Source organism: Prionailurus viverrinus, chromosome D2 (genome assembly GCF_022837055.1).
Source record: "Prionailurus viverrinus isolate Anna chromosome D2, UM_Priviv_1.0, whole genome shotgun sequence".
Lineage (NCBI taxonomy): Eukaryota > Metazoa > Chordata > Mammalia > Carnivora > Felidae > Prionailurus > Prionailurus viverrinus.
In genome coordinates, this window is record NC_062571.1 from 64,360,790 (window position 1) to 64,381,793 (window position 21,004).

The 21,004-nt window shown below is 40.0% G+C and overlaps 1 non-coding gene across 1 annotated transcript; it reads right to left on the bottom strand.

The window, feature by feature from the left end:
- Positions 1-18,661: 18,661 nt before the first annotated feature.
- Positions 18,662-18,765, bottom strand: LOC125148513 (U6 spliceosomal RNA). The gene has a single exon (XR_007145596.1). It is a non-coding gene; the product is annotated as a U6 spliceosomal RNA (small nuclear RNA).
- Between the last annotated feature and the right edge of the window lie 2,239 nt (positions 18,766-21,004).

Sequence of the window (21,004 nt, forward strand, 5' to 3'; positions counted from 1 at the left end):
ATTGCCTGCAGCAAGTACAGAAACTCAAAGTTTTCCTGAGGGAAGTGAGCTTGTGATGGGATCATGTATATGAGATTCCTGCAGTCTTTCATTAAAATTTATCCCTGAATAAAACAGTGCTAATGTCTGGGGGGGGGGGGGTCTTCAAAAATATAACATACTCTTTCTTGCTTCCACTATGGAACACAAGCCAAATCACCAGATAGTGAGAGTCCACCATCCTGGGTGCCGCTGTAACCTCTCACCACTTTTGCTTATTTTCCTTGGTTGAAAGTACCTGGCCTGGGGCAGTCTCAGCTTCCTGTCAATAGAATCATGTTTTGTTTTGTTTTGTTCCTTTTCAAGGGGGAAGAGTTCGCTCTTCACTATGGATGTTTTTAAGCCAACAGAGTCCAATTAAAGGACAGGAATAACATATATATATACCTTTATATAATAATATCTAAAATATATAAAAATAATATATATAATAAATATATAGACATATACCTTTATATAATATCTAAAATATATTAATATTAAAACTAATATATATTAGTTTTAATATTAATTTATTGTTAATTTTATTATATATAATATATAAATATATATAAATATATATAAATATATATATTATATATTAATAATATGTATCATTTTATATATTATTAATTATATATAATTAATATATAATTATATATATATATATATATATATATATATATAGTACCTGATTATCTAAAACAGTGAGAACAACACTCTCCTGCACCTGTATTCTGTCCATTACAGAGATTGTACCCAATGTCTTGCATCTTTCACTGTTTTTGGTTTCCTTTGTCAGAACCTATGTAGTATTGGATACTGTCATGGCAAGAAGGTATCCTGTAATCTCATGGAAAATAATGTCGACAGACGCATGGCAGGCAGGAAAGGGATAAACAATTTAAAAAGTATTTCTCTTCTTGTAAGTACAAACCAAACAACTCTCCACCATGTAAAGAGCCCAGTGAAATCACCCCTTTTACTATGGCTCAGGGATATAACACTATTTGGGTGATTTGGTGCTGGTTGCTGCTGTTGCAAAATCAAGCATTCAGAAGTAGGCTGGGCCACCAAACACGTGAGGTGTTGTTTGCTTAACTCCATCTGCTAGGGAGCCATCCAATGACTTGGTTCTTCAGAATAACAAAGAAGCAGTGGTCTGCTTTAGATCCCTCTGTTTCTTGTGAGATGAAGGCGACTTCAGGATTTGAGGATGAGGTCCAGAACAAGCCACGTTGTGAATGTAAAACAAGACAAAATCAATAGAGAGAGAAGAATGGAAGTGGCCTTCTTCAGAAGTAATTCACATAAAAGCATATTTCTTGTTCATTTAAGAAAGATTGGAGATTAGTAATGGGGGCATTGGAATAGCAGTTAATATTTTGTTGATGGATACTGATTTTAAAATTCTGGCTCTGTTGCCCGCTATATGACCGTGCTGGAGTAGGCTTTCCCAATTGCAATTTCTTATTAGTAAATGGGAAAAACTCTAATTTCTGCCTTATAAGATTGCTATGAGGTACATGAGGTAGTTTCTGTAAAGTATTTAACACAGATTATGTCATTCCGAGGATTCAAAAATGGTGACTATTATGCTGTTCTGTATGAGCTACTATTGCTGATACCCTAGCATTTCACCTCCAGTGAGGTTAGTTTGACCTTTTGTGTGTTGGCTTTCGTTTTTCCTCCTTTACTTAGAAAACTAGACCACTTTCCTAAGTAGGATTTCTAGAATTCCAAAATGTAAGACTCAATGTAAATCCTCAGGTTGGTTCTTAGGTGGAATTCAAAACACCTATGTGCAGTTCCACATTCCATAGCCAAAAGTGAAGTATTATGGTTCCTTCCAAATGGGTGGGTAATGATTGGAAGAATAAAGTGATTAAAATCATAATTGAAGTAGGGGCACCTGAATGAGCTCAGTTGGGTGAGCCTCTGACTGCGGCTCAGGTCATGATCTCATCGTTCAAGAGTTCAAGCCCCACATGTGTCTCTTCACTGTTGGTGCAGAGCCTGCTTCAGATCCTCTGTCCACCTCTTTTCCTGCCCCTCTCCTGCTCATGCTCTCCCTGTCTCAAAGATAAATAAACCTAGAAAAAAGAAAAAAAAAGTCATAATTGTAGTAACGAAAGCAGGGGTGGTTCTGGTAGTAGCAGCACCAAAACCAGTGATAGACATGACACCCACCATGGCCACCGCCACACCGGGTCCCATGTTCGCTTTGCCTGTATGCGTGTGTGTGCCAGGTACCGTGCATGACACTTGACAGGTGTTATCTCTGACCCTGTTTCATAAAGAATATTAAGGCCATATCACTAATGGGAAAGTGACATTCTCAGAGAGTAGGTAAATTTCTCAAGTCCATGTGGCTCTCAGCTGATGAAGCCATGTTCTGAGCACAGGCGTATGGGGATAAAGCTGATTACCCATCCTGCCATTATAGTTTGTTTCTTTTGTTCTCCTTGTCTTATGTAACTCGGGACTTTTGCTGTGTGACTTTGTAAATTATTTCTCCTTGTCCTTTTGGTCTGCAGGCCCCCATTTAAGCAGTAAGCCTCTCAGCACTTCTCTTTCCTTTGCACCATCTCTGCCCATTGAACTTCTGAACACAGGGTTCTGAACACAGCAGTTGTTAAACAAATATTTGTTAACTAACTTTCCCTTCTTTTTAGTCATGTAAAACATTCCCCACAGTGTTCACTACTCTGCCAATTACCTTGTTTCAAATCTCAAAGTCACTCCATAAATGAAAGCTTAACACGAGGCTGACACAATCTACAAAAGCTTTGTTCATTTTTCCAACTAAAAATGGTAAAAAGCACCAGTGAAGTTCTTAAAGACGAAAAAAAAAAAAAGAAATAAAAAGATTTGGGGCTAAGTGGGTAAGTACAAAACTCAAAGCTTGCAGTAGTCTAGCTAAAGAAAGAAAAACAAGCAAGTAAATAAAAGATTTGTAAATTAAAATATGCAGTGAGGGATTAGGACAGTTTGACATTTTTCAAAGTGAAAATCCTGTTGGTCTATTAAGCAAACAAAAAAGGTAAATATGAATTTTCTTCATTTCTAGTTTTTAGCTAATGCTGAGAAATGAAATTATATTTGCTGAAGTCCTCGGAGACGGTTGTGTATATTTTTGCTTGGGTTATAGCAACAACAAAACAAAACAAAAACCTCTTCAAAAAGAAAAAAAAAAATACCCCTGCCAAGTCTCCTTTCAGAGAACTGCAGCTTTTAAAATAAAAGTTCAACAGATTCTTTTGAAGTTTGAAATTCACTTTTAAAGTGATGTAATTTCTTGTGGGTCATTGACTGATATTTCCCATTCAGGATGAGAGATTAGGGGAAGGCTCACAGGACAAATAATAAATGAAATCCTGGAACAGACAACTTTGATCAAAAATGACAGAAAAATCTGCTTAGGTCTGTTGGTACAGCTTGATCTATATAATGGTGCCAAGTAGCTGCACATGGAAGCCAGACTCAGGGCTAACAGTTGACCCAGGATCCCTGTCCCTTCGTAAATTAAGGTCACTTCTCTAACGACCTATCCTGTCATTATTCAGCTCTCTTCCAATCAATATGTGGCGAGTTAGAGGAGGCCTCCTCATACCTCTGGAAAGTGAAAGCACTGTACAGTTTGCATATCTAGGCAAGCCATAACCACTGAGAAATAACAATCCTTTTACGCAAAATCCTAGGTCTTTATTTTAAAAAACAAAAACTCTTACACGTCAACACAATCACCTGCTCTTCCTTTCACTCAGAGAAGTAACCCATCATAATAATGAAGCCAAAAGCTACATCTTTGAAGTTAAAAGAAAGTTCAACTCTTTTCGTGGATCAGCCTCCATAAATGGAGTAAAGCACTGAATGGACTATTTGAAAATTGAGTGCTGTGGTGAGGTGTGTGTTCACTTACGCGTGAATGGTTAATAAGGTTTGTGTGAGTAATGGGATAGCGATTCAAATATAGGAATACAAAGAGGTTTACTAAGAAGGTTCAGATCATAAGCATGCATGTACCGGATTCCCTCCACCCCGGATACATTTTTGAACTTTGGATAGTGTCTAGAAGTCGTTTATATAAGAGACCTCCTGGGTGGCTCAGTTGGTTAAGCGGCTGACTCCTGATTTCAGCTTAGGTCATGATCTCACAGTTTGTGAGGTCGATCCCCATATTGGACCCTGCCCTGGGAAAATAAATAAATAAACTTAAAAAAAAAAAAAAGAGAACTCCAGAGAGGCAGCATTTTACAATGCCTTGCCAAAATGAGATGCCCAATACTTATTTACTGAATATAATAAGTAGCCCATTTTCCAGGCTTATTCCATTCTCTGGCACTGTCTTCTCTAGGAAAGACAGGAGAGCTGACTTAAGTTCTATATTAATTCACTAAAATGATAGCATGGGAAGAGACTGAGCAGAGAGGAACCGGCTTTATGTAGACTGTGCAAGAAGGCAGCAACTTCCCTGACTGCTTTTGTGACCTTAGGCAACTCACTTAACTTTTATAACCTTGAGACTTGTTGCAAACCCAGAGTGAACAACTAGATGAAAGCAGAGCTTTTGGACAAGTGTCTCAATCACATTTAATTTCTAATTTTTTTTAATGTTTATTTAGTTTTGAGAGAGAGACACACATACACACAGAGCATGAGTTGAGGAGGAACAGACAGAGAGAGGGAGACACAGAACCCAAAGCAGGCTCCAGGCTCTGAGCTGTCAGCACAGAGCCCGATGCAGGGCTCGAACCCACAAACCGTGGATCATGACCTGGGCTGAAGTCAGACACTTAACCGACTGAGCCACCCAGGCGCCCCTGGTATCATCTGTTCTCTTATCTTTGAATATCACTTGTACGGATCAAATAAGTAAATACACCCCAAACCACCTTTAATGTATAAAATTCCTTATAAGTGCCAGCATTTCTGAAACCACAAGAATCTTGTCTAGAGGAATATGTGATGTTTCATACCAGTGGTTCACAACAGTGACAATTTCCCACTGCCCACCTCCCACCTACCTGGGGACATTTTTAGTGGTCAAAAGTGGTAGGGGGCAGTGAGGGGTGTGGGGGTAGGCAGGGATTATCTGCTACTGGATCTAGTAGGTAGATATTAGGGATGTTGCTCATCCTTGATTGTAGCACCCTGCAATGCACAGGGCAAAGCCCCACAGTAATTACGCAGTCCAAATGTCAGGAGTTATGTTTGAAAAACTCTGGTTTAGACAAAGCTACAAACAGGTTATTAAAAATAAAACGCCATGAGAAAATCCTGCTAATGAGGCTTACTGCATTTCCCCCTCCTCTCCAGCTTCTTTCTAAAGTACATAAGAGAACTGTGTCAAGATTTCAGAGGCCAACACATTCAGAGTCAGAAAAATTCAAGTTGTGAGGGTACCCAAAATGAATCCAGGGAATATGCTGTTCCACCCAAATGATCTTTCGTCATCAGCCAGAGAATTATGAAGTGTCCAAAACCACCCTTCCCCAGAAGTTCTGTAGTCCTTGAATCTCTAGCTCCTAGGCTATGGAAGAAAGAGCATCTCTTCTGTCTTTTGGACAACATGATTTATTTTGTTTGTTTGGTTGACCATCCACATGCCCAAGCTCAGGGCATTTCTCATCTCACTTGAAAATATATAAGGAGAGATGCTCAAGCTTTATCACCTGCCCTGCTTACTTCCATCCCAGACTCATTAAGTGGGCAGGTGAGAGGCAGTGAGTAGCTACAGAGGGGAAGGAGAACCAGTTGGTGCTGGGCAGAGTTAATGACTCTGTTGTGGTACCTTCTCTCCAGCTGAGTGCCAGCGCCACAAGTCATTATTTTCAGCAGAAATAATGGAGTTGCCAATTAGCTCAGCTGAATTTCTGACTCGAGGTACCTCTCCAGTATAGAGCAATTAGCTGACACCCTTTGTGGCTGGAAGGCTATGAATGCACTTTGTGAATGGGTATCATCCTCTGTGTCACCCAGCAGGAACTTCAATGTCCTTGCCTGACCCCTGACAGAGCTAGTACTGAACTCCAAAGAAGGTAATCTTTCCAGTGGAAAGAGGAGAGGAGAGGAGAGGGAGAGAGAGATGTGGGGACAGATAGAGAAGACACTTCCCTTTCTAAGAGGGATTGCTATTTTTTTTTACACTGCCCACTGCCAGAAACACAATGGAGAGTGTTATAGTCCCCTAAATTTCTTGCCTAGGTTTGAGAAGTTGAGAAATTGATTAGAGCTGGTGCCTGACATGCTAAGATCCAAGACTGAGGAAAGTGGCACGGTCTGGTCCTGGAAAATTCAATGAATAAGGGGAGAACATGTCCAACAGTAAGTGGGACTTGTATGTTTCTACGTGGTGGTTCTCAAACCTCTGTACATTCTAGAATCACCCACGAAAATCTTTAAATCGCTAACTGGTCAGATCTAGTCATGGGGATTTTGATTCAATTGTCCTCAAAGACTGTGTCTTTTAAATGTTTCTCTGGGTGATTCCAATGTGCCTCTGAGCTGGAGGAGCCCAAGAATGGTGTGGACCCTGATGAGGGGCACGGGCGCCCCTGGGAACTTTCTGGGAAAAATTACTGGGTTCCACTCCAGACCTGGTGAATCAGAAGCTCTAGGGGTCGGACCCAGCAACCAAAACCAAAACCAAATTTGGTTTTATCAAATCCATCTGGTCATTCTGAGGCAAAGCTTGAGAACCACTGCATGAGAGCATGAGTCGCTTTGTTTCCTTGCCATTTCCTGCTTTTTCGAAGTGTTGGTGCTGGGGGAGTCTGAGTCTGGGCACTTTGGTACAGGCTTCCCAGCATTGAGAACTATGTTTCTAACTTTTACAACTGGGGTCATGTAACTTCTACCAATATGTTAATACTGGTCTCATATGTGGGCCAATCCCATCCCTACATCCTTCTTAAAATGAATAATAATGATAATGGATAGTTACTATTAATTGTAAGAGTTCATCAGTTTCAGTGACAGCTCCATCCCAACCACATGCAAGAGTCTTATCAAACATCCCCCACCTTTCCTGATGAGGATTGGCTTGGAAGGAGATGCAACACTTTCATATAAAAAGTTGACTATTTAGAGATTCATGAAGGGCCAGAGGCCTCTCTTATATAGAGAGTTTGGGAAGTTATAGCTACCCTACTATTCTTGATCCACACGTAAAGAATACCAAAGAGGACAAAATCACCCACAGCACTCTATGTTGTGGCTGACTGAAAGGAAAACAGCATGAGATTTGAATGTTGAGGGAACTTTCCTGAAAAGTCGAACTGCATAAAGTAAAAACTGCTTAAAAATATCCCTTCCTACACAATGAGAAAAATTATTAAAATAATGCCAGAGGCCATTGGCACTGGGCATAAATTTGAGACTCACCATGGGAGCTTTAACTGCAAGGAGTAGAGCAAACATGGTTCCTGTGGTCAGCCGGGGGCAGTGAAGTGAAGGTGTGAGGGCTTATCCTCCTGGGCTCTAGATTTTAGAAGCCAAGGGGAGGTAAAAACTCTGGTGCTTGGCCTGGGTTGAGTAATGAGGACTGTAGTGCCTAAGAAGGAAATACTCCACCTCTAGGCTGCTGCAGAGTAAAGGAGAAGCTCCAGGAATCAATGCCTGCATCTAGCAAGAGTCCTAATTACTGCCGTGTGGAGAGTCTGTGTGTTCGTGAACAGTTCCTTGGGGGAAGCATGGGGAGACCACATTGTGTGTTCCTTACTACACACCTGCCGCCAGATTGCAGAAGTCAGGTTTCTGACAACAGATTGAATAAAAATTAAGTTAAAACAATATATGAATTTGCTGTCTGGTGTTAAAATTTTATGAAAACAGATGGGTGAGCATAATCTCTCAGAGGAGCTCATCCAGGCTGAGATGCTTTCTTCAAGCTGCAGGTGTAGACATTTCAAGAGCCCCCCTGGGTCTCCTTTTGCAGAACAGAAGCAAAAGCAAAAATCTAACAGGGATTGCACCATATATGGTTCCTTTCGCTAGCTATCCAAAACTGTTCTAATGATGAGAGAAAAGAAATAAAATCTAGATAAATTTCCATATTACATAGATAGAACATGTAGATCTGTGTCTGTTTGATTCATTGATTCTCCAGATCAATCAATAGAAATTTTAATGGTGCTTTTAACCTTTCTCATACAGTTACAGGCTTACAACCACCTGGACTGTCTCTGAATTACAAGGGGACATCAAATAAAGAAGGGAATTCTAGTGGAGTAAGTATGTTTATGTAGATTATGTGCTCTGCAAACAGAAAAACATCTCTGAATCTGGGCTTTAGAGTTTATTAGCTCTGATAGCTTGGGTAATATTCAAATTTCTGTTAGTCCTTGTTTCCTCATCTATAAAGTTACACTGTGTTAAGAATTAAAAAACTAATGCCTGTAAAACAATCAGCCCCATGCTTATTAGAAAAATGTGTAAATGCTGTTGATTGGTGATAAAGTTTGGGGCTTTCAGGGAGATTAAACTAGAGCCCTCCAGTATATACTTTTAAATTTTATTTTACGTAGATAGGGATAGAGAGTGAGCAGGCGAGAGAGAGAATCTTTAGCAGGCTCATGCTCAAGCACAGAGTCCGATGCAGAGCTCGATCCCGTGACCCTGGGATCATGACCTGAGCCAAAATCAAGAGTTTGATGCTCAACCAACTGAGCCACCCAGGTGCTCCAGAGCCCTCCAATCCTTAATCATCCATCAGGAATTAAGATGAAAATCTATTTATTTATATTAATATGAATGACACTTATCTACTAAGAATACAATAATCTAAATCAACCATATTTTATTGTACTTTCAAGGACTTAGTTGGAGGTCTGGTCAAGTTATTTAGAACCTCCAACTTACAAATTCAAATGCTGATCTAACATAATCGTACAGAGAACAATTTGCAGAGGAAAAAGACACAACTTCACTTCTGGAATAACAGTTGATTCTCTTCACTACATATGTTAACTATGGGAATCTATTTTTAATTTGTCATTCTAACGTTCTTGTTGCTGCATGAATTAAGTAATGTGTTAACTCCCATATGTTCATGACCTGTGAAAAGGAAGCACATATTAGCTACTATTCCAAATTGTACTTTCAGGAACCCTAAAAAGCACTGTTGATTCTAATTAATTCAGTCTAAATTTATTGAACTCTTAAAAATGTGCAATGTACTGAAGTGTGAAAGAATGGTCCGTGTCCTACAGAAACTTATTTCCTAGGTTATGTATATATATAATACAAGGAAGAATAGTATCATAATTATACAAGAAGTATAGAGGGCTCTGGAAATGAAAAGAAAGGACAAATGACTTCAGCCTGATAAGATTGAAAAATATAAAATTAAAGATAAGGAGTTTTATGGGGCTTTGAAAGAAGAGTTTGGTTGTTCCAGGTGGAACAGGGAAGGAGTGTATAGGAAATTCTCATACAGGGAATACTGCAGGTATGGAAGTGGGAAGGGACACTGGATATAGAGATCACATTAAGACCATCCAAGTAGAGATCAGATTATGAAGAATATGGTGGAGTCAACAGTGTCTTGTCTATTCACCTGATGCAGCAGTATCTATTTACCTGACTCAGGAGTATCTACTCACCAAAAGCCAGCAAGTGATGAGAACACTTAAAGATGTAAGTTGGAGAGTGATCAGAGCTTCACACTGAGAAGATGACTGTGGAATCTAGAGGTAGGATGTCTTAGTAGAGTCAAGTGCATAGTATTTCAGGCAAAAGGGGTTGGGGGTCAAAGCCAAGGAATAATATGGTAACAGAGACACGGGAAAGGAAAAAGAAAAAAGAAAAAAAAGCACTGTGTTTTGGTGACTGAGAGTTCAGAGAGAATAGAGTGAGGGAAGGATAAGACCTAATGTCCAAGTTTTGTTGATGATCTTTTCTTCCTCACTCATCTTTGTGGTTGGGAAGCAGAGGGTACGTTGAGAAGGGGAGATATGAGCAACGTCCCTCTGGGGCCCCCATGCAGGGTTGCTGAGCAGAAGCTGGATGCATAGATGTGGAGTTCAGGGGAGTCCTGGCCACACTATAGATTTGCATTTAGGGTTTCTTAACAAACAGCGGATAGCTGAAGCCAGAAAGGCTTCACCACCAAAGGAAAGCATATCAGGCTACCTCTCTTATGGAGAATAAAGATCTAGAGAAGAGTATTCAATGTGAAAGGATGATGGAAGATATTAAAGTAAGAAAATACATGTAAAAATAATGACACTACAATAGTGCTGCAAATCAAGAAAGGCAGCCAGCAGTAGATCATTTATTTTGAGTAAATATTGGAAGACAGAGAGCAGGAGTCAGATTGAAAGTAAAATAAAGTGGGAGAAACTCCCAGTCACCTGGTGAGATGCTAAGTGTCAGTGGGCTCCCATAAAGAGCTGGAGACGGGCCTTGGGCAATGCTCAGCATAACAGATTGTGAACTGCTTTAAAAACAGCTGAGCTAGTTGGTTCTACCCTCCCTTCACTACCCATGTGTTCATGCATGTAGGAAGCTGGCCCTTGGAGAGAAAGCTTTAGAATTATTTGCCCAAGAAACATGTGTGATCTTTCTGAAGAAGAGTCCATGGTGGGTGGTGAGGTCTCAGCACATAATCCAGACCTTCATGTAAGACTGTGGTCAAGGGAAAAAGATCAGTGAGGGAGGAGATGGGTAACTCTACCATCCAGAGCAGAATATTTCTTACTTTAAAAGTGGTGGTGTCCTCCTTCCTTTCCTACACCAGGCACCCTTCAGAGAAGACTGCCAGCAGGACTGGTTCCCTCTTGAGGGTCTGAGAGGAGAAGCCATGACCTTCCCCTTTTTCACATCCAGCAGCCAACTACAAGGACTCCTTGCCTTGTGGTTCTTATTGCAATCTCAAAAGGCACCACCTTAATCTCTGCTTCCAACACCTCTCCTTCTCTGAATCTGATTTCTCCTGTGTTTCTCCTCAACACTGGACTCACCTGCATAAACCAGGATAATCTCCTAATCCAAGATCTTCAAATCAATCACATCTGCAAATTCCTTTTATTTCCCTATAATGCGACACATGCAGTTTCCAGAGATTAGGACGTGGACATTTTTGGGAGAGGGGAGCATTATTCAGCCTATTGCAAACATGTTCAGTAAAGTGGTCCTTCCTTTGTACAGCCCTCTGGTTCTACATCACTACCATGTACCGAGAAGTGGGATAAAATTATGTCAGACTGTGTCTTACTCTCTACACACATTACCTCAAGGCATGTCTGTTCTTAAACTATCAAAGCACCTCTTCTGTATCTCAGAGTAGTGGTATCCATACACTAGTCAGGTGTATTCAAATACAGTGCCACTTAAATCCAGAGCTCATTTAATGGAACACTCATTTTAGACAGAAGTTTTCCTTCCTTAGCTAAAGTGTAAATGATAAAACAAATAACCATTTTTGATGTATCTCATTAATATCTTTCAGGGCCTTGTTCAGAAATGGTTACCTCTGCCATATCTGCATCTAATGACAATGTAAAAGGAACACGAGCGGAAGAGAATGCTTAAGGGTATGGAAGTTCCTCAGGTATAAATATTGAACTTGATAAATCAACTTGTCCAATAGTCACCGATTCTCCTTCCCTTCATTGGATCAGTATGTTCTGGAAAATTTGTTTCATATACACCTCAAACTGACTTCTCTATTCCAGATAAGAAATTGGCCAAGAGATAATTGCTTGCTGTTCTTCCCCCATCTCCTTATGTCCTGAGTTGTTCTTACTTTTCACCAGCCCCCTCCCTGACATTCTAAGTAACAGATACTTTTCTGCTGCTAAAATGGAACATCCCCTAAACTAAGATGTAAGGGTAGATACATGTTTTGTATAATACAGTCCCGCGTGTAGAACATCTGACTCCTTTACTCTGTGAGTGGGTGAAACACAGCTGCTCATGAGAGGCCCCCCCCCCCAGTAGTTAGGGGAGAGAAATGTGTAGTGTCATACAGCTTAGTTTGGAGTCTCACACAGACCTTTGCTGGCAATGACACTTTAAACAAATAATTACCTGTGGGGGCCTCATTTCTTCTTACATAAATAGGGATAATCACCATAATTGTTTCATAGGAGTGTTGCAGGAATCAAGTGAGATAAACCATAAAAGCTGGTGGATAGCAGGTGCTCAGCAAATATTGGCTCTTTTTAAATTTTGAAGTTGGGGACACTTCAAAATCATCCTCGGCCATCATTTGAACTTCCTCATACCTCCACAACTGGTGTGGGACTAAGCAGCTTAGTCTGTGGTCATAACCAGTGTTAGGGCCACTGTCGTCATCAGCTCACTTTGCCAAAGAACACATCTAACATTTTAAAATATTGCTTGGCTTCCCCAAAACAAGTTACTGAGAGATAGTTGCCATCATTTAAAATGATGCAATGTGCTCACACCACATCTATATATTTTTTTTCAGAATGATAAAATACAGTCTTTATAAAATAATATAAAATTCTTAATTGCTTCTCCTCCCATATAAAAAGCAGGCATATACTGCAGTCTCCTACATGAGAAATATATTTCGCCACAACAATATAAAGGTACAGAAAATCTAGGAGGGGAAATTCATATTTAAATAGTAGCTGTCATCCAAGACTATCAGAGCACACCATAATTCCTTGACATTTTCTTATTATATTTAAAGTTATGAGAATATTTTATTGCTTAAAATGAAAGTTTTAAAAACCGGTCTCTCTCAGTAGAACCAAGAAGGGAAGGAAATAATCAGATATGATTTCCTCCACTTTCTAGACAAGAAAATTAGAGACATGGTGAAGTCATCCAAGACAAACAAGATACAAACTTTTCATGGTATAGTAATGCACCCCTAAAATTAGAAACCAGTATTCTCAATGTGAACAGAGTGAAAAAGGAATTGGAATGATGAACTTGATCAATTTCCTTGCTCTCAGTTTGTTTGTAGATAAATATTGTCGGCTCATTAATGCTTCTGATAAGTTTCCCCTCTAGCCTTGCAGTTTAAGTTCAAGTGACCTACAAAAGGATTTAGCTAGACTTTTACTTCCTGCAGTTTAAGAGGTGGAGGAGATTAAAAAAAATGTTTGATGTTATTTGAGTCCATTTCTTGGTCTCTAATGAATTCCCCAGTGGCCTGACATCTTAAATTAGCACACTCATTCCTAACTTGGTTTTCTGAAATGAAGCTAATCAAGAATCAAAAGAAAACAGAAGTAAAGTGTTTCCCAATTAAATAACACCGGGAATGTAGGCAACATTTTGGGGGAGAAAATCCTCACATGACAAGACTGCTGTGCCTGAAAGTCAAGTCTGTTCACTTGGTAAGTTGTCTTGTCATGTGAGGCTTTCATATTGGAGATGAATGATGAACACATAAAGGAGTCATTTTTAAAAACAATTTTTTTAATGTTTTATTTATTTTTGAAGGAGAGAGAGACAGAACATGAGCAGGGTAAGAGGAGAGAGAGAGGGAGACACAGAATCTGAAGCAGGCTCTGAGCTGTCAGCACAGAGCCTGATGCTGGGCTTGAACTCACAAACTGTGAGATCATGATCTGAACTGAAGTCAGATGCTTAACCGACTGAGCCACCCAAGGGCCTCCATGAGGGAGTCATTATTAATGTAGATGGCTCAATGTGTTACCCAGCTCAGGAGCACTACACCAGAAGAACACAGTGATTACCCCCAAGTTATGCATGAGAAAGGATAAATTTTAGGCATCAGGCTCAGGATAAAGTGGAAGAGTAGATAATTCAGTGGATTCAGGGTTATCTCCTAGGTCTATCTAGCTCTTCCTTATGTCCTAGTGTAAGCTGTATTTCTTGAAGACAATTCCCATAATCTTCAGATTATAATTCTGGAAAACTCCATAAAAGCAAGATTTTTCGTTCCAGGCTATGTGCATAAATAGTTTATACAAATATAAATGTAAGTATTTATATCATTTAGTATATATTTATAAATAATATTATAGATGTAACTGTACTTTTAAAACATGACTGGTGTTAACATCCTTATGCTCACCAGTAAAGGAAAGAAAACAAGAGACAGGTGTTTTCTATTTTGAAGAAGTTTACAATCTTGGAGGGTAAGAAATTGGCAAAGGAGCTTTTGCCAATGAGAAAGGAAGAGATGTATATATGCTAGAAGAATTAAAGATGAGAGCTGAAGATCAAAATTAAATTATGGTGGATTAGTGGCTGGCAGAAATTGAGAGCATTTTACATAGACAAAAGCTATGAACAAAGATACTGAGGTTGGAATGAAGTGGAACTATTTTGGGGGCAAAGAGCCAAAAAAGATTGGGGCATAGAGGACACAAGCTGGATCATGTAGAAATCAAATTTAGCTAGGTGGGAGATAAAGAAAGATCAGGAGATCTTCAAGGCCAGGGAATGTGCTCGCACTTGCTGTTTTAGGAAATCAGGTGGTTCCTGACATTGTGTTTGAGCAATGCTGTGCTAGCCAGCCCACTTCTTAGATAATAGCCCAGGTGCAGGAAATGTAGACCCACCTGAGACCAAAAGTTGGCTTCTCCAGGAAGCTCTCACATATCAAACCAACTTTCTCCGTGGCCAATTTTAAACTCTAAATCGGGTACAACTCAGATTGTGAGTACTTATTGTCATTGCTGACTGTCTTCTTGGACAATATTCCTCCAACATTCCTGTTCAATGTCTCACTGGCACTTTGTCCATAATGGGGCTAGCTGGTGGGTATTTTGGGGGAGGAGGCCTGAAAGCAGGTTCTCAGACTATGATAGATGGTCAAGTGATTTCTTTAGGAAGTGCTCTCCAGACATACCTGTCAAAATGGAGAATCAAAGACAAGGAAAGGGAAGGAGACCAAGCAAGGAAGCTATTTCAGCCAAAGAAGCAGGCCCAGTCATCCTGCAGAGGAACTCTGGGATGTGAATTATAACCGAGTTCATTCTGAATCATCAAGGCAAGGGAGAATAGGTTTTAATTTCCTCTGACCAATTAGTCATTGGCTAAGGAATGCCTGGGGAGGGAGAAGAAAGTAAACTTCCAGGTATTCTAGCTGTCTGTGATGGCAGGCAAATCAGCCCTCCTGAAAAGGAGCTAGACAAGATTCAAAGCAACATGGACATCAAGGGACAGATGTTCCAAAAAGGTATGAGGGGACTGTAATGAGCACCAGCAGTAAATGCTTCCAGGGCAGTGGTTGTATAAGAACAATATTTTTTGTCCTCCTTTTGTATTGGCCTGAACTTGTAATTTTAGCCCCATTAATTCCTCTCACCTGAGAATCTGAGGCACAGCGTTGAGAGGCCCCAGATTTCCAAGATATGTACTACCTCTTTCACCCCACCAGTAAGAAGTGTTCAGATTTAATCCTGCATTGCAGAAAATAATTAGGTCTTTAAAGCCTATAAATTACATTTGTCAGCAGCAGAGAAAACAAATGGAGTTTCTGGTTCTCTGGTGGCAATGATGAATGGCAACATTGAGCTTTTGCTGTAAGAAGCTTGCGTGGACCTAGAAGCTTGTTTATTGGATCTTAACGAAAAAACTATTAATCCAAACCATTTTAGATGGTGGTGGCCATGCTCTGTGTATAAAGGTTTGGGGGGGGGGGGTTTGTCCTACTGGACTGGAAAGTTCTATATGGCTGATGATGCTCCGACAAGAGAAAATGCTGCCAGGGCACCACTTTAGACTAGAACACACTGCAAAAGTATACAGATTAGACAACCCATTAACTAAGATTTATATGATGCTAGTAGATATTAATAGGGTTGATGGTATCTGTACAGAACATCGATTTCTGACTAACATTCATGACGTACACCGCTTCCTTAGCTTCTGACTCTACACGGCAGTTTAGCTGCAAAATTTCAAAGTTTAAGGTAAAATGTAATTGATTAAAAATGAGTCTTGAGGTAGGGAGTGTGTAGGCTGAGAAGAAAGCCTGGCTTTTCTCTAACTGCTAATAGGGTAGAAAGCCAATCTGTAGTCCATTGGCAGTCCTTGAGGATTGCAGCGTGGAAAGGCTGTGCACTTTCAGGGAGGTAGGCAGGTTCAAGGCCTAGGGACCTGGTAGAATGGATCACTATAATGTGGGTTTTGAAGATGCTGTGAATAGAACTGCTCCCCCCACCGTAACCTTGCTCCCACAGCAGTTATTAACTGCACTGTTAAAGCAGAAAGATACCGAGGTTGGGGGTTAACTGAGCACACATTCCCTCATTTTCTTCCTTTCTGAGGAAAGATGTTACATAAATGACTGTATTTAGGCAAATAAGGGTCTGCAGGAGTTTTCAATCAAAGCTGATTTGCTGCAATATCGTTAGTAGGTATCACATTAAACAAATACAATAAATAGGAGACAGAACAAAAGAAGCAAAGCAGAAAGAAACACTCAGCCAGCTTGTCTGCTTGCTTCTTAGCAACACCCACAAGCAATCAGTAGAATAAACTAACTAATGGAAGATGCTCTCCTGGTTTAATGCTCATAGAAATGGAGAAATCCATTCAACGTCCCTGTTCAATATGGTTCAGAAAAAAAATCCTTGCTGATTTAAAGTTTCTACGGAGTTACCTTGTCACCAACCAGAAACCTACATTTGTATTCACAAGTCAGGAATATTACTGTAAAATACAAGAGAACTCTCTAGACCCTGGGCTCAAGGAAGAAAAACAATTCATATCCCTTTTGATCAATAAAAGGGCATAGTGAAGGTATCTAAAAGGCCCTTTGAGCTCTGGCATAATTTCTCATCACTCTGTTCACTCCCTGGAGAGAAAACACTATTCCTGTATCAAGCATTTATTTAACCCTATGCTGTGAAGGACAAAGCGATGTTCTATGGTGGTTGCACACATCCATGAGGCTTGTCTTCATTTCTCTGGCGAGTGTTCCTTGAGGTCAGGAATCCAGATAGACACAGAAATAATTGCCATAACAAGCCAGGTAAACACTGATCACACAATTGGAAGAGATATTGTGTATTTAGAAATTGGGGAATGGGGAGAGACAGCACGGGTTAAAATAAGCAAAATTCTGGATGTTGTAGCAATGCATTCGGTGTAAACAAAGCTGGACAGACTACATGGCAATCCTAAGCAAGCCAATACAGAAGTTCCTCCACAAATTAATATTTCTTAAATATTTCTTCAATACTTACGAATGAGTTTGAGGTAATTTTTTTAAGTTTACTTATTTATTTTGAGAGAGAGAGAGTGAAAGAGAGAGAGAGGGCAGAGAGAGAGGATCCCACGTAGGCTCCAGTCTGTCTGCGCAGAGCCTGATGCGGGGCTCGATCTCATGAACTGTGAGATCATGACCTGAGCCGAAACCAAGAGTCTGACACTTAAGCGACTGAGCCACGCAGGTGCCCCTGAGGTAATTTTTTTCTTAATAAAATGATATAAAGAAAATATTGTAATTAGGAATAGATTCCCTCTCACTACTTTACAGCCATTGGCAAAAGAAAGTTCTAAAAACTATGAGCAAAACAGTTGCTGCTTTCTTGCAAGTTTTGTTTTCCTGTCCATCTTATTTTATTATGAGCTGAATTTCTTGGGACGTGTCATAGTGATAATGATATCTAAGACATATTCACTGTCTATTATGTGCCAGGTCCTATGCTACATGAATTAAGTAATCTTTCTAAAACTTCAAAACAGGGGTGCCTGGGTGGCTCAGTCGGTGAAGCGGCCGACTTTAGCTCAGGTCACGATCTTGCGGTCGGTAAGTTCGAGCCCCGCCTGGGGCTCTGTGCTGACAGCTCAGAGCCTGGAGCCTGTTTCAGATTCTGTGTCTCCCTCTCTGTGACCCTCCCCCGTTCATGCTCTGTCTCTCTCTGTCTCAAAAATAAATAAACGTTAAAAAAAATTTAAAAAAATAATAAAACTTCAAAACAACCTTGTAAATTGAGGCCTATAACTGGCCTCTTTTTTTTTTTTTTAGGTTTATTCATTTTGAGAGAGAGAGACTGCATGCACATGTGAGGTGGGGGGAGAGAGGGAGAGAGAAGGAGAGAGAAGGAGAGAGAGACAGAGACAGAGACAGAGACAGAGAGAGAGAGAGAGAGAGAGAGAATCACAAGCAAGCTCCATGCTCTCAGCGTGGGACTCCATTTCATGGGCTTTTGATGGGGGAGCAAATCTCATCAGCCTGTTTGGTTTCCTCTCAGCTCTTGCCACTGGTATTTTCTTGTGCATTCATTCGTGTATTGCCCCTACCTCCTCAATTGGTCTAGTTACACTTTAAGCTTCCAGAAAGCACTGACCTTGCTAATGTATTTATCACCACTGTAGCCTAGAACCTAGAACAGTGTCTGAGACAGGAGAGGCGATTCATAGGTTGACTGAACAAAGGAGAAAAGGAATGGATTTCAAGGTCACTTCACACTATGCTCTTTCATTATCAGGGATTGTTGTGATTATCCTCAAAGTAACATGTCAAGGTGCTTAATCATTGCCCCCTGTCTCCATGATAGATGTGTGGGCTTTGGCTCTACTTGGTGTCTTATCCTTCATTTCACTTTATGGTATTTGGCAGTTTTGGATCATAAACTTTTTTTTTTTTTGAGAGTGAATGAGTTTATCATGTCTTTTCCTAAGAACAGCTTTTTCAGAAAGAGAGTGAAGGGGGTTCCCAAAGGTGCTGATCTCCTGGAGGAATATGGAACATTTCACGGATTTGTGTTTCATCCTTGTGCAGGGGCCATATGTATCTCTGTATCCTTCCAATTTTAGTATATGATCTGCTGAAGTGAGTGCAAGACTTTTTCTTTCTCTTCTTTCTTTCTTTCTTTCTTTCTTTCTTTCTTTCTTTCTTTCTCTTTTGTTCTTTCTTTCTTTCTTTCTTTTGTTCTTTCTTTCTTTCTTTCTTTCTTTCTTTCTTTCTTTCTAAAATCAAACACAGATTCACACACAGGCAAATATTTGAGACTAAAGACGAAACATTGAAATTCATCACGAAGAAGAACCAGACATGCTGTTTGGGGCACATTTTTTTGTCTGGAAGATACTAAGACATGAAATCGAAGTTTGGATAGTTTTGTTGTGAACACTGAGCCTCCAGCTAACCCATGGTCAAGGAGCTTAATCAGAGGGAAAGGGGAGGGGATAGACAGTAGTTCTTTTCACTTTGAGGGCTCATTGGATTCTATCGCTTCCTGAAACTGCATTACAGCACTTATAAAGCAATTAGACTGCTGATATGCTAGAACTCTCCTAGGTTCATCCTTTTCATCAAGTAATTCCTGCCAGGGATCAAACAGTCTGGAACTAGCTTAATAGAACACTATTAAGAATAATCAAGTTGTAGAATTTTATCACTGTCCCTGATAGATAAATGGCAGCATGGGAGATTTTTGTCTGTTTTCCTATACTCAGAAAATAGTAAAGGTGGGACAATCCCTAGCATTTATTTGGTTTTCTTTTTTTTTTTTAATTAAAAATGTTTATTTTTGAGAGAGAGGGAGAGAGTGCACACACAATCAGGGGAGAGGCAAAGAGAGGGAGACAGAGGAACTGAAGCAGGCTCTGTGTTGAGAGCTGAGAACCTGAAGTGGGGTTCGAACTCACAAACTGAACATCATGAGATCATGATCTGAGTCAAAGTTGGATGCTTAACCGACTGAGCCACCCAGGCGCCCGTATTCTCTTTTCATGAAGATATTCTACAAGGTTCTTTCACAAATAAATACATGCTGGAGAATGTGTGGTTGGGAATGGGAAGAGGTTCTAAGTGATGTAAATTCTAGCCAAGATGTGCCTTCCTCATGTAAACGCAAAGTTCAACTCAAATTTATAACTAGAGGAAGAAAAAGAGAATTAACATTGTTTCCCTATAAGTCAACAGCATAATAGTATTCACTTAAATATGCCTTCCCATTCATTAGCCTGTTCCATTGTGCCAACATTCTATGGAGCAAATTGTTCTGACGTAATTTTCCTTTTGTTTTCAAGGTGAAGGGACTGACTCACAGCGTTTAGGTCTTGAGCTCTTGCTCCAAATTTAATTCAGTGGTACCATGTCAGGAACACAGAAGGCTGAAATAATTGGGTGAAATTATACAATGTTGGCAAAATTTAAATTTGTCTTAACTTATAAAAGTGACTCCGCTTAGTAGGAAACAGTCTCGTTGTAAACAACCTGGTGGATAAAAATAAATGTCTACATGAAATTGAAGTGGTTGACCATTTTACAGTTTGCAAAGCAATATCACAGACTTTAACTTATTTGAGTTTTGCTTCAATCTTTTGGGAGAAGCAGAGGAAAGAGTCTCTTCATCTATAATATGGAGTCCTTACAAGCTTCAGTGGGTTGAAATGACTTATTCCAAGTCCCACAGCCAGATGATGGTGGAGCTGGGACAATCTCAAAAACCCCTTACTTGTTTTTCATAAGGATTTATTACAAAGTTCTTTTGAATAATGACCCCCCTTTGTGCATTTCAAGTAGAATTTGGTATGCAGAGATTTGATTTACACATCACCTTTTCTAGCCCTTCTTTTGCTTAGCACTAAACAGATATTCCAGGAGACACTCATGAATATTGAGCTTGTGTCCAGTCTCAGAAAGTATCAGCAAGGTGCTTCTATCTCAGAAAATAAGCCACATTTCTGATGATAATGTTGAGGTTCATAACATATCGAGCCCTGAGCTTCTCCAGTGAGCCACTGGGAAGCCTCCATGACTCCATCTACTCAGTCTAAGAAAATTCTTAATCAGCAGTGAGACTGAGTTCTTAGTTTCCAATTGTTATGGCCCTTCCTTTCTTCTGTCTTTAAGAAACTCCACTGCAACATTTTCTTACTGCAAAATTTTCTGGCACCTTCTTTGCAAGTCATTTGATTTGATACTCTTGTATTTTCCTGAGACCTTCATGGATGAGAACAACAGAGGCCAAAGTCTGTCTGTCTCTTATGTTCTTATTTCTTTTAATACCATCCTCTCGAGATGTTCCTCCTAGCCTATACCTATACGGATCCTCCCCTCTTGAATTTCTCT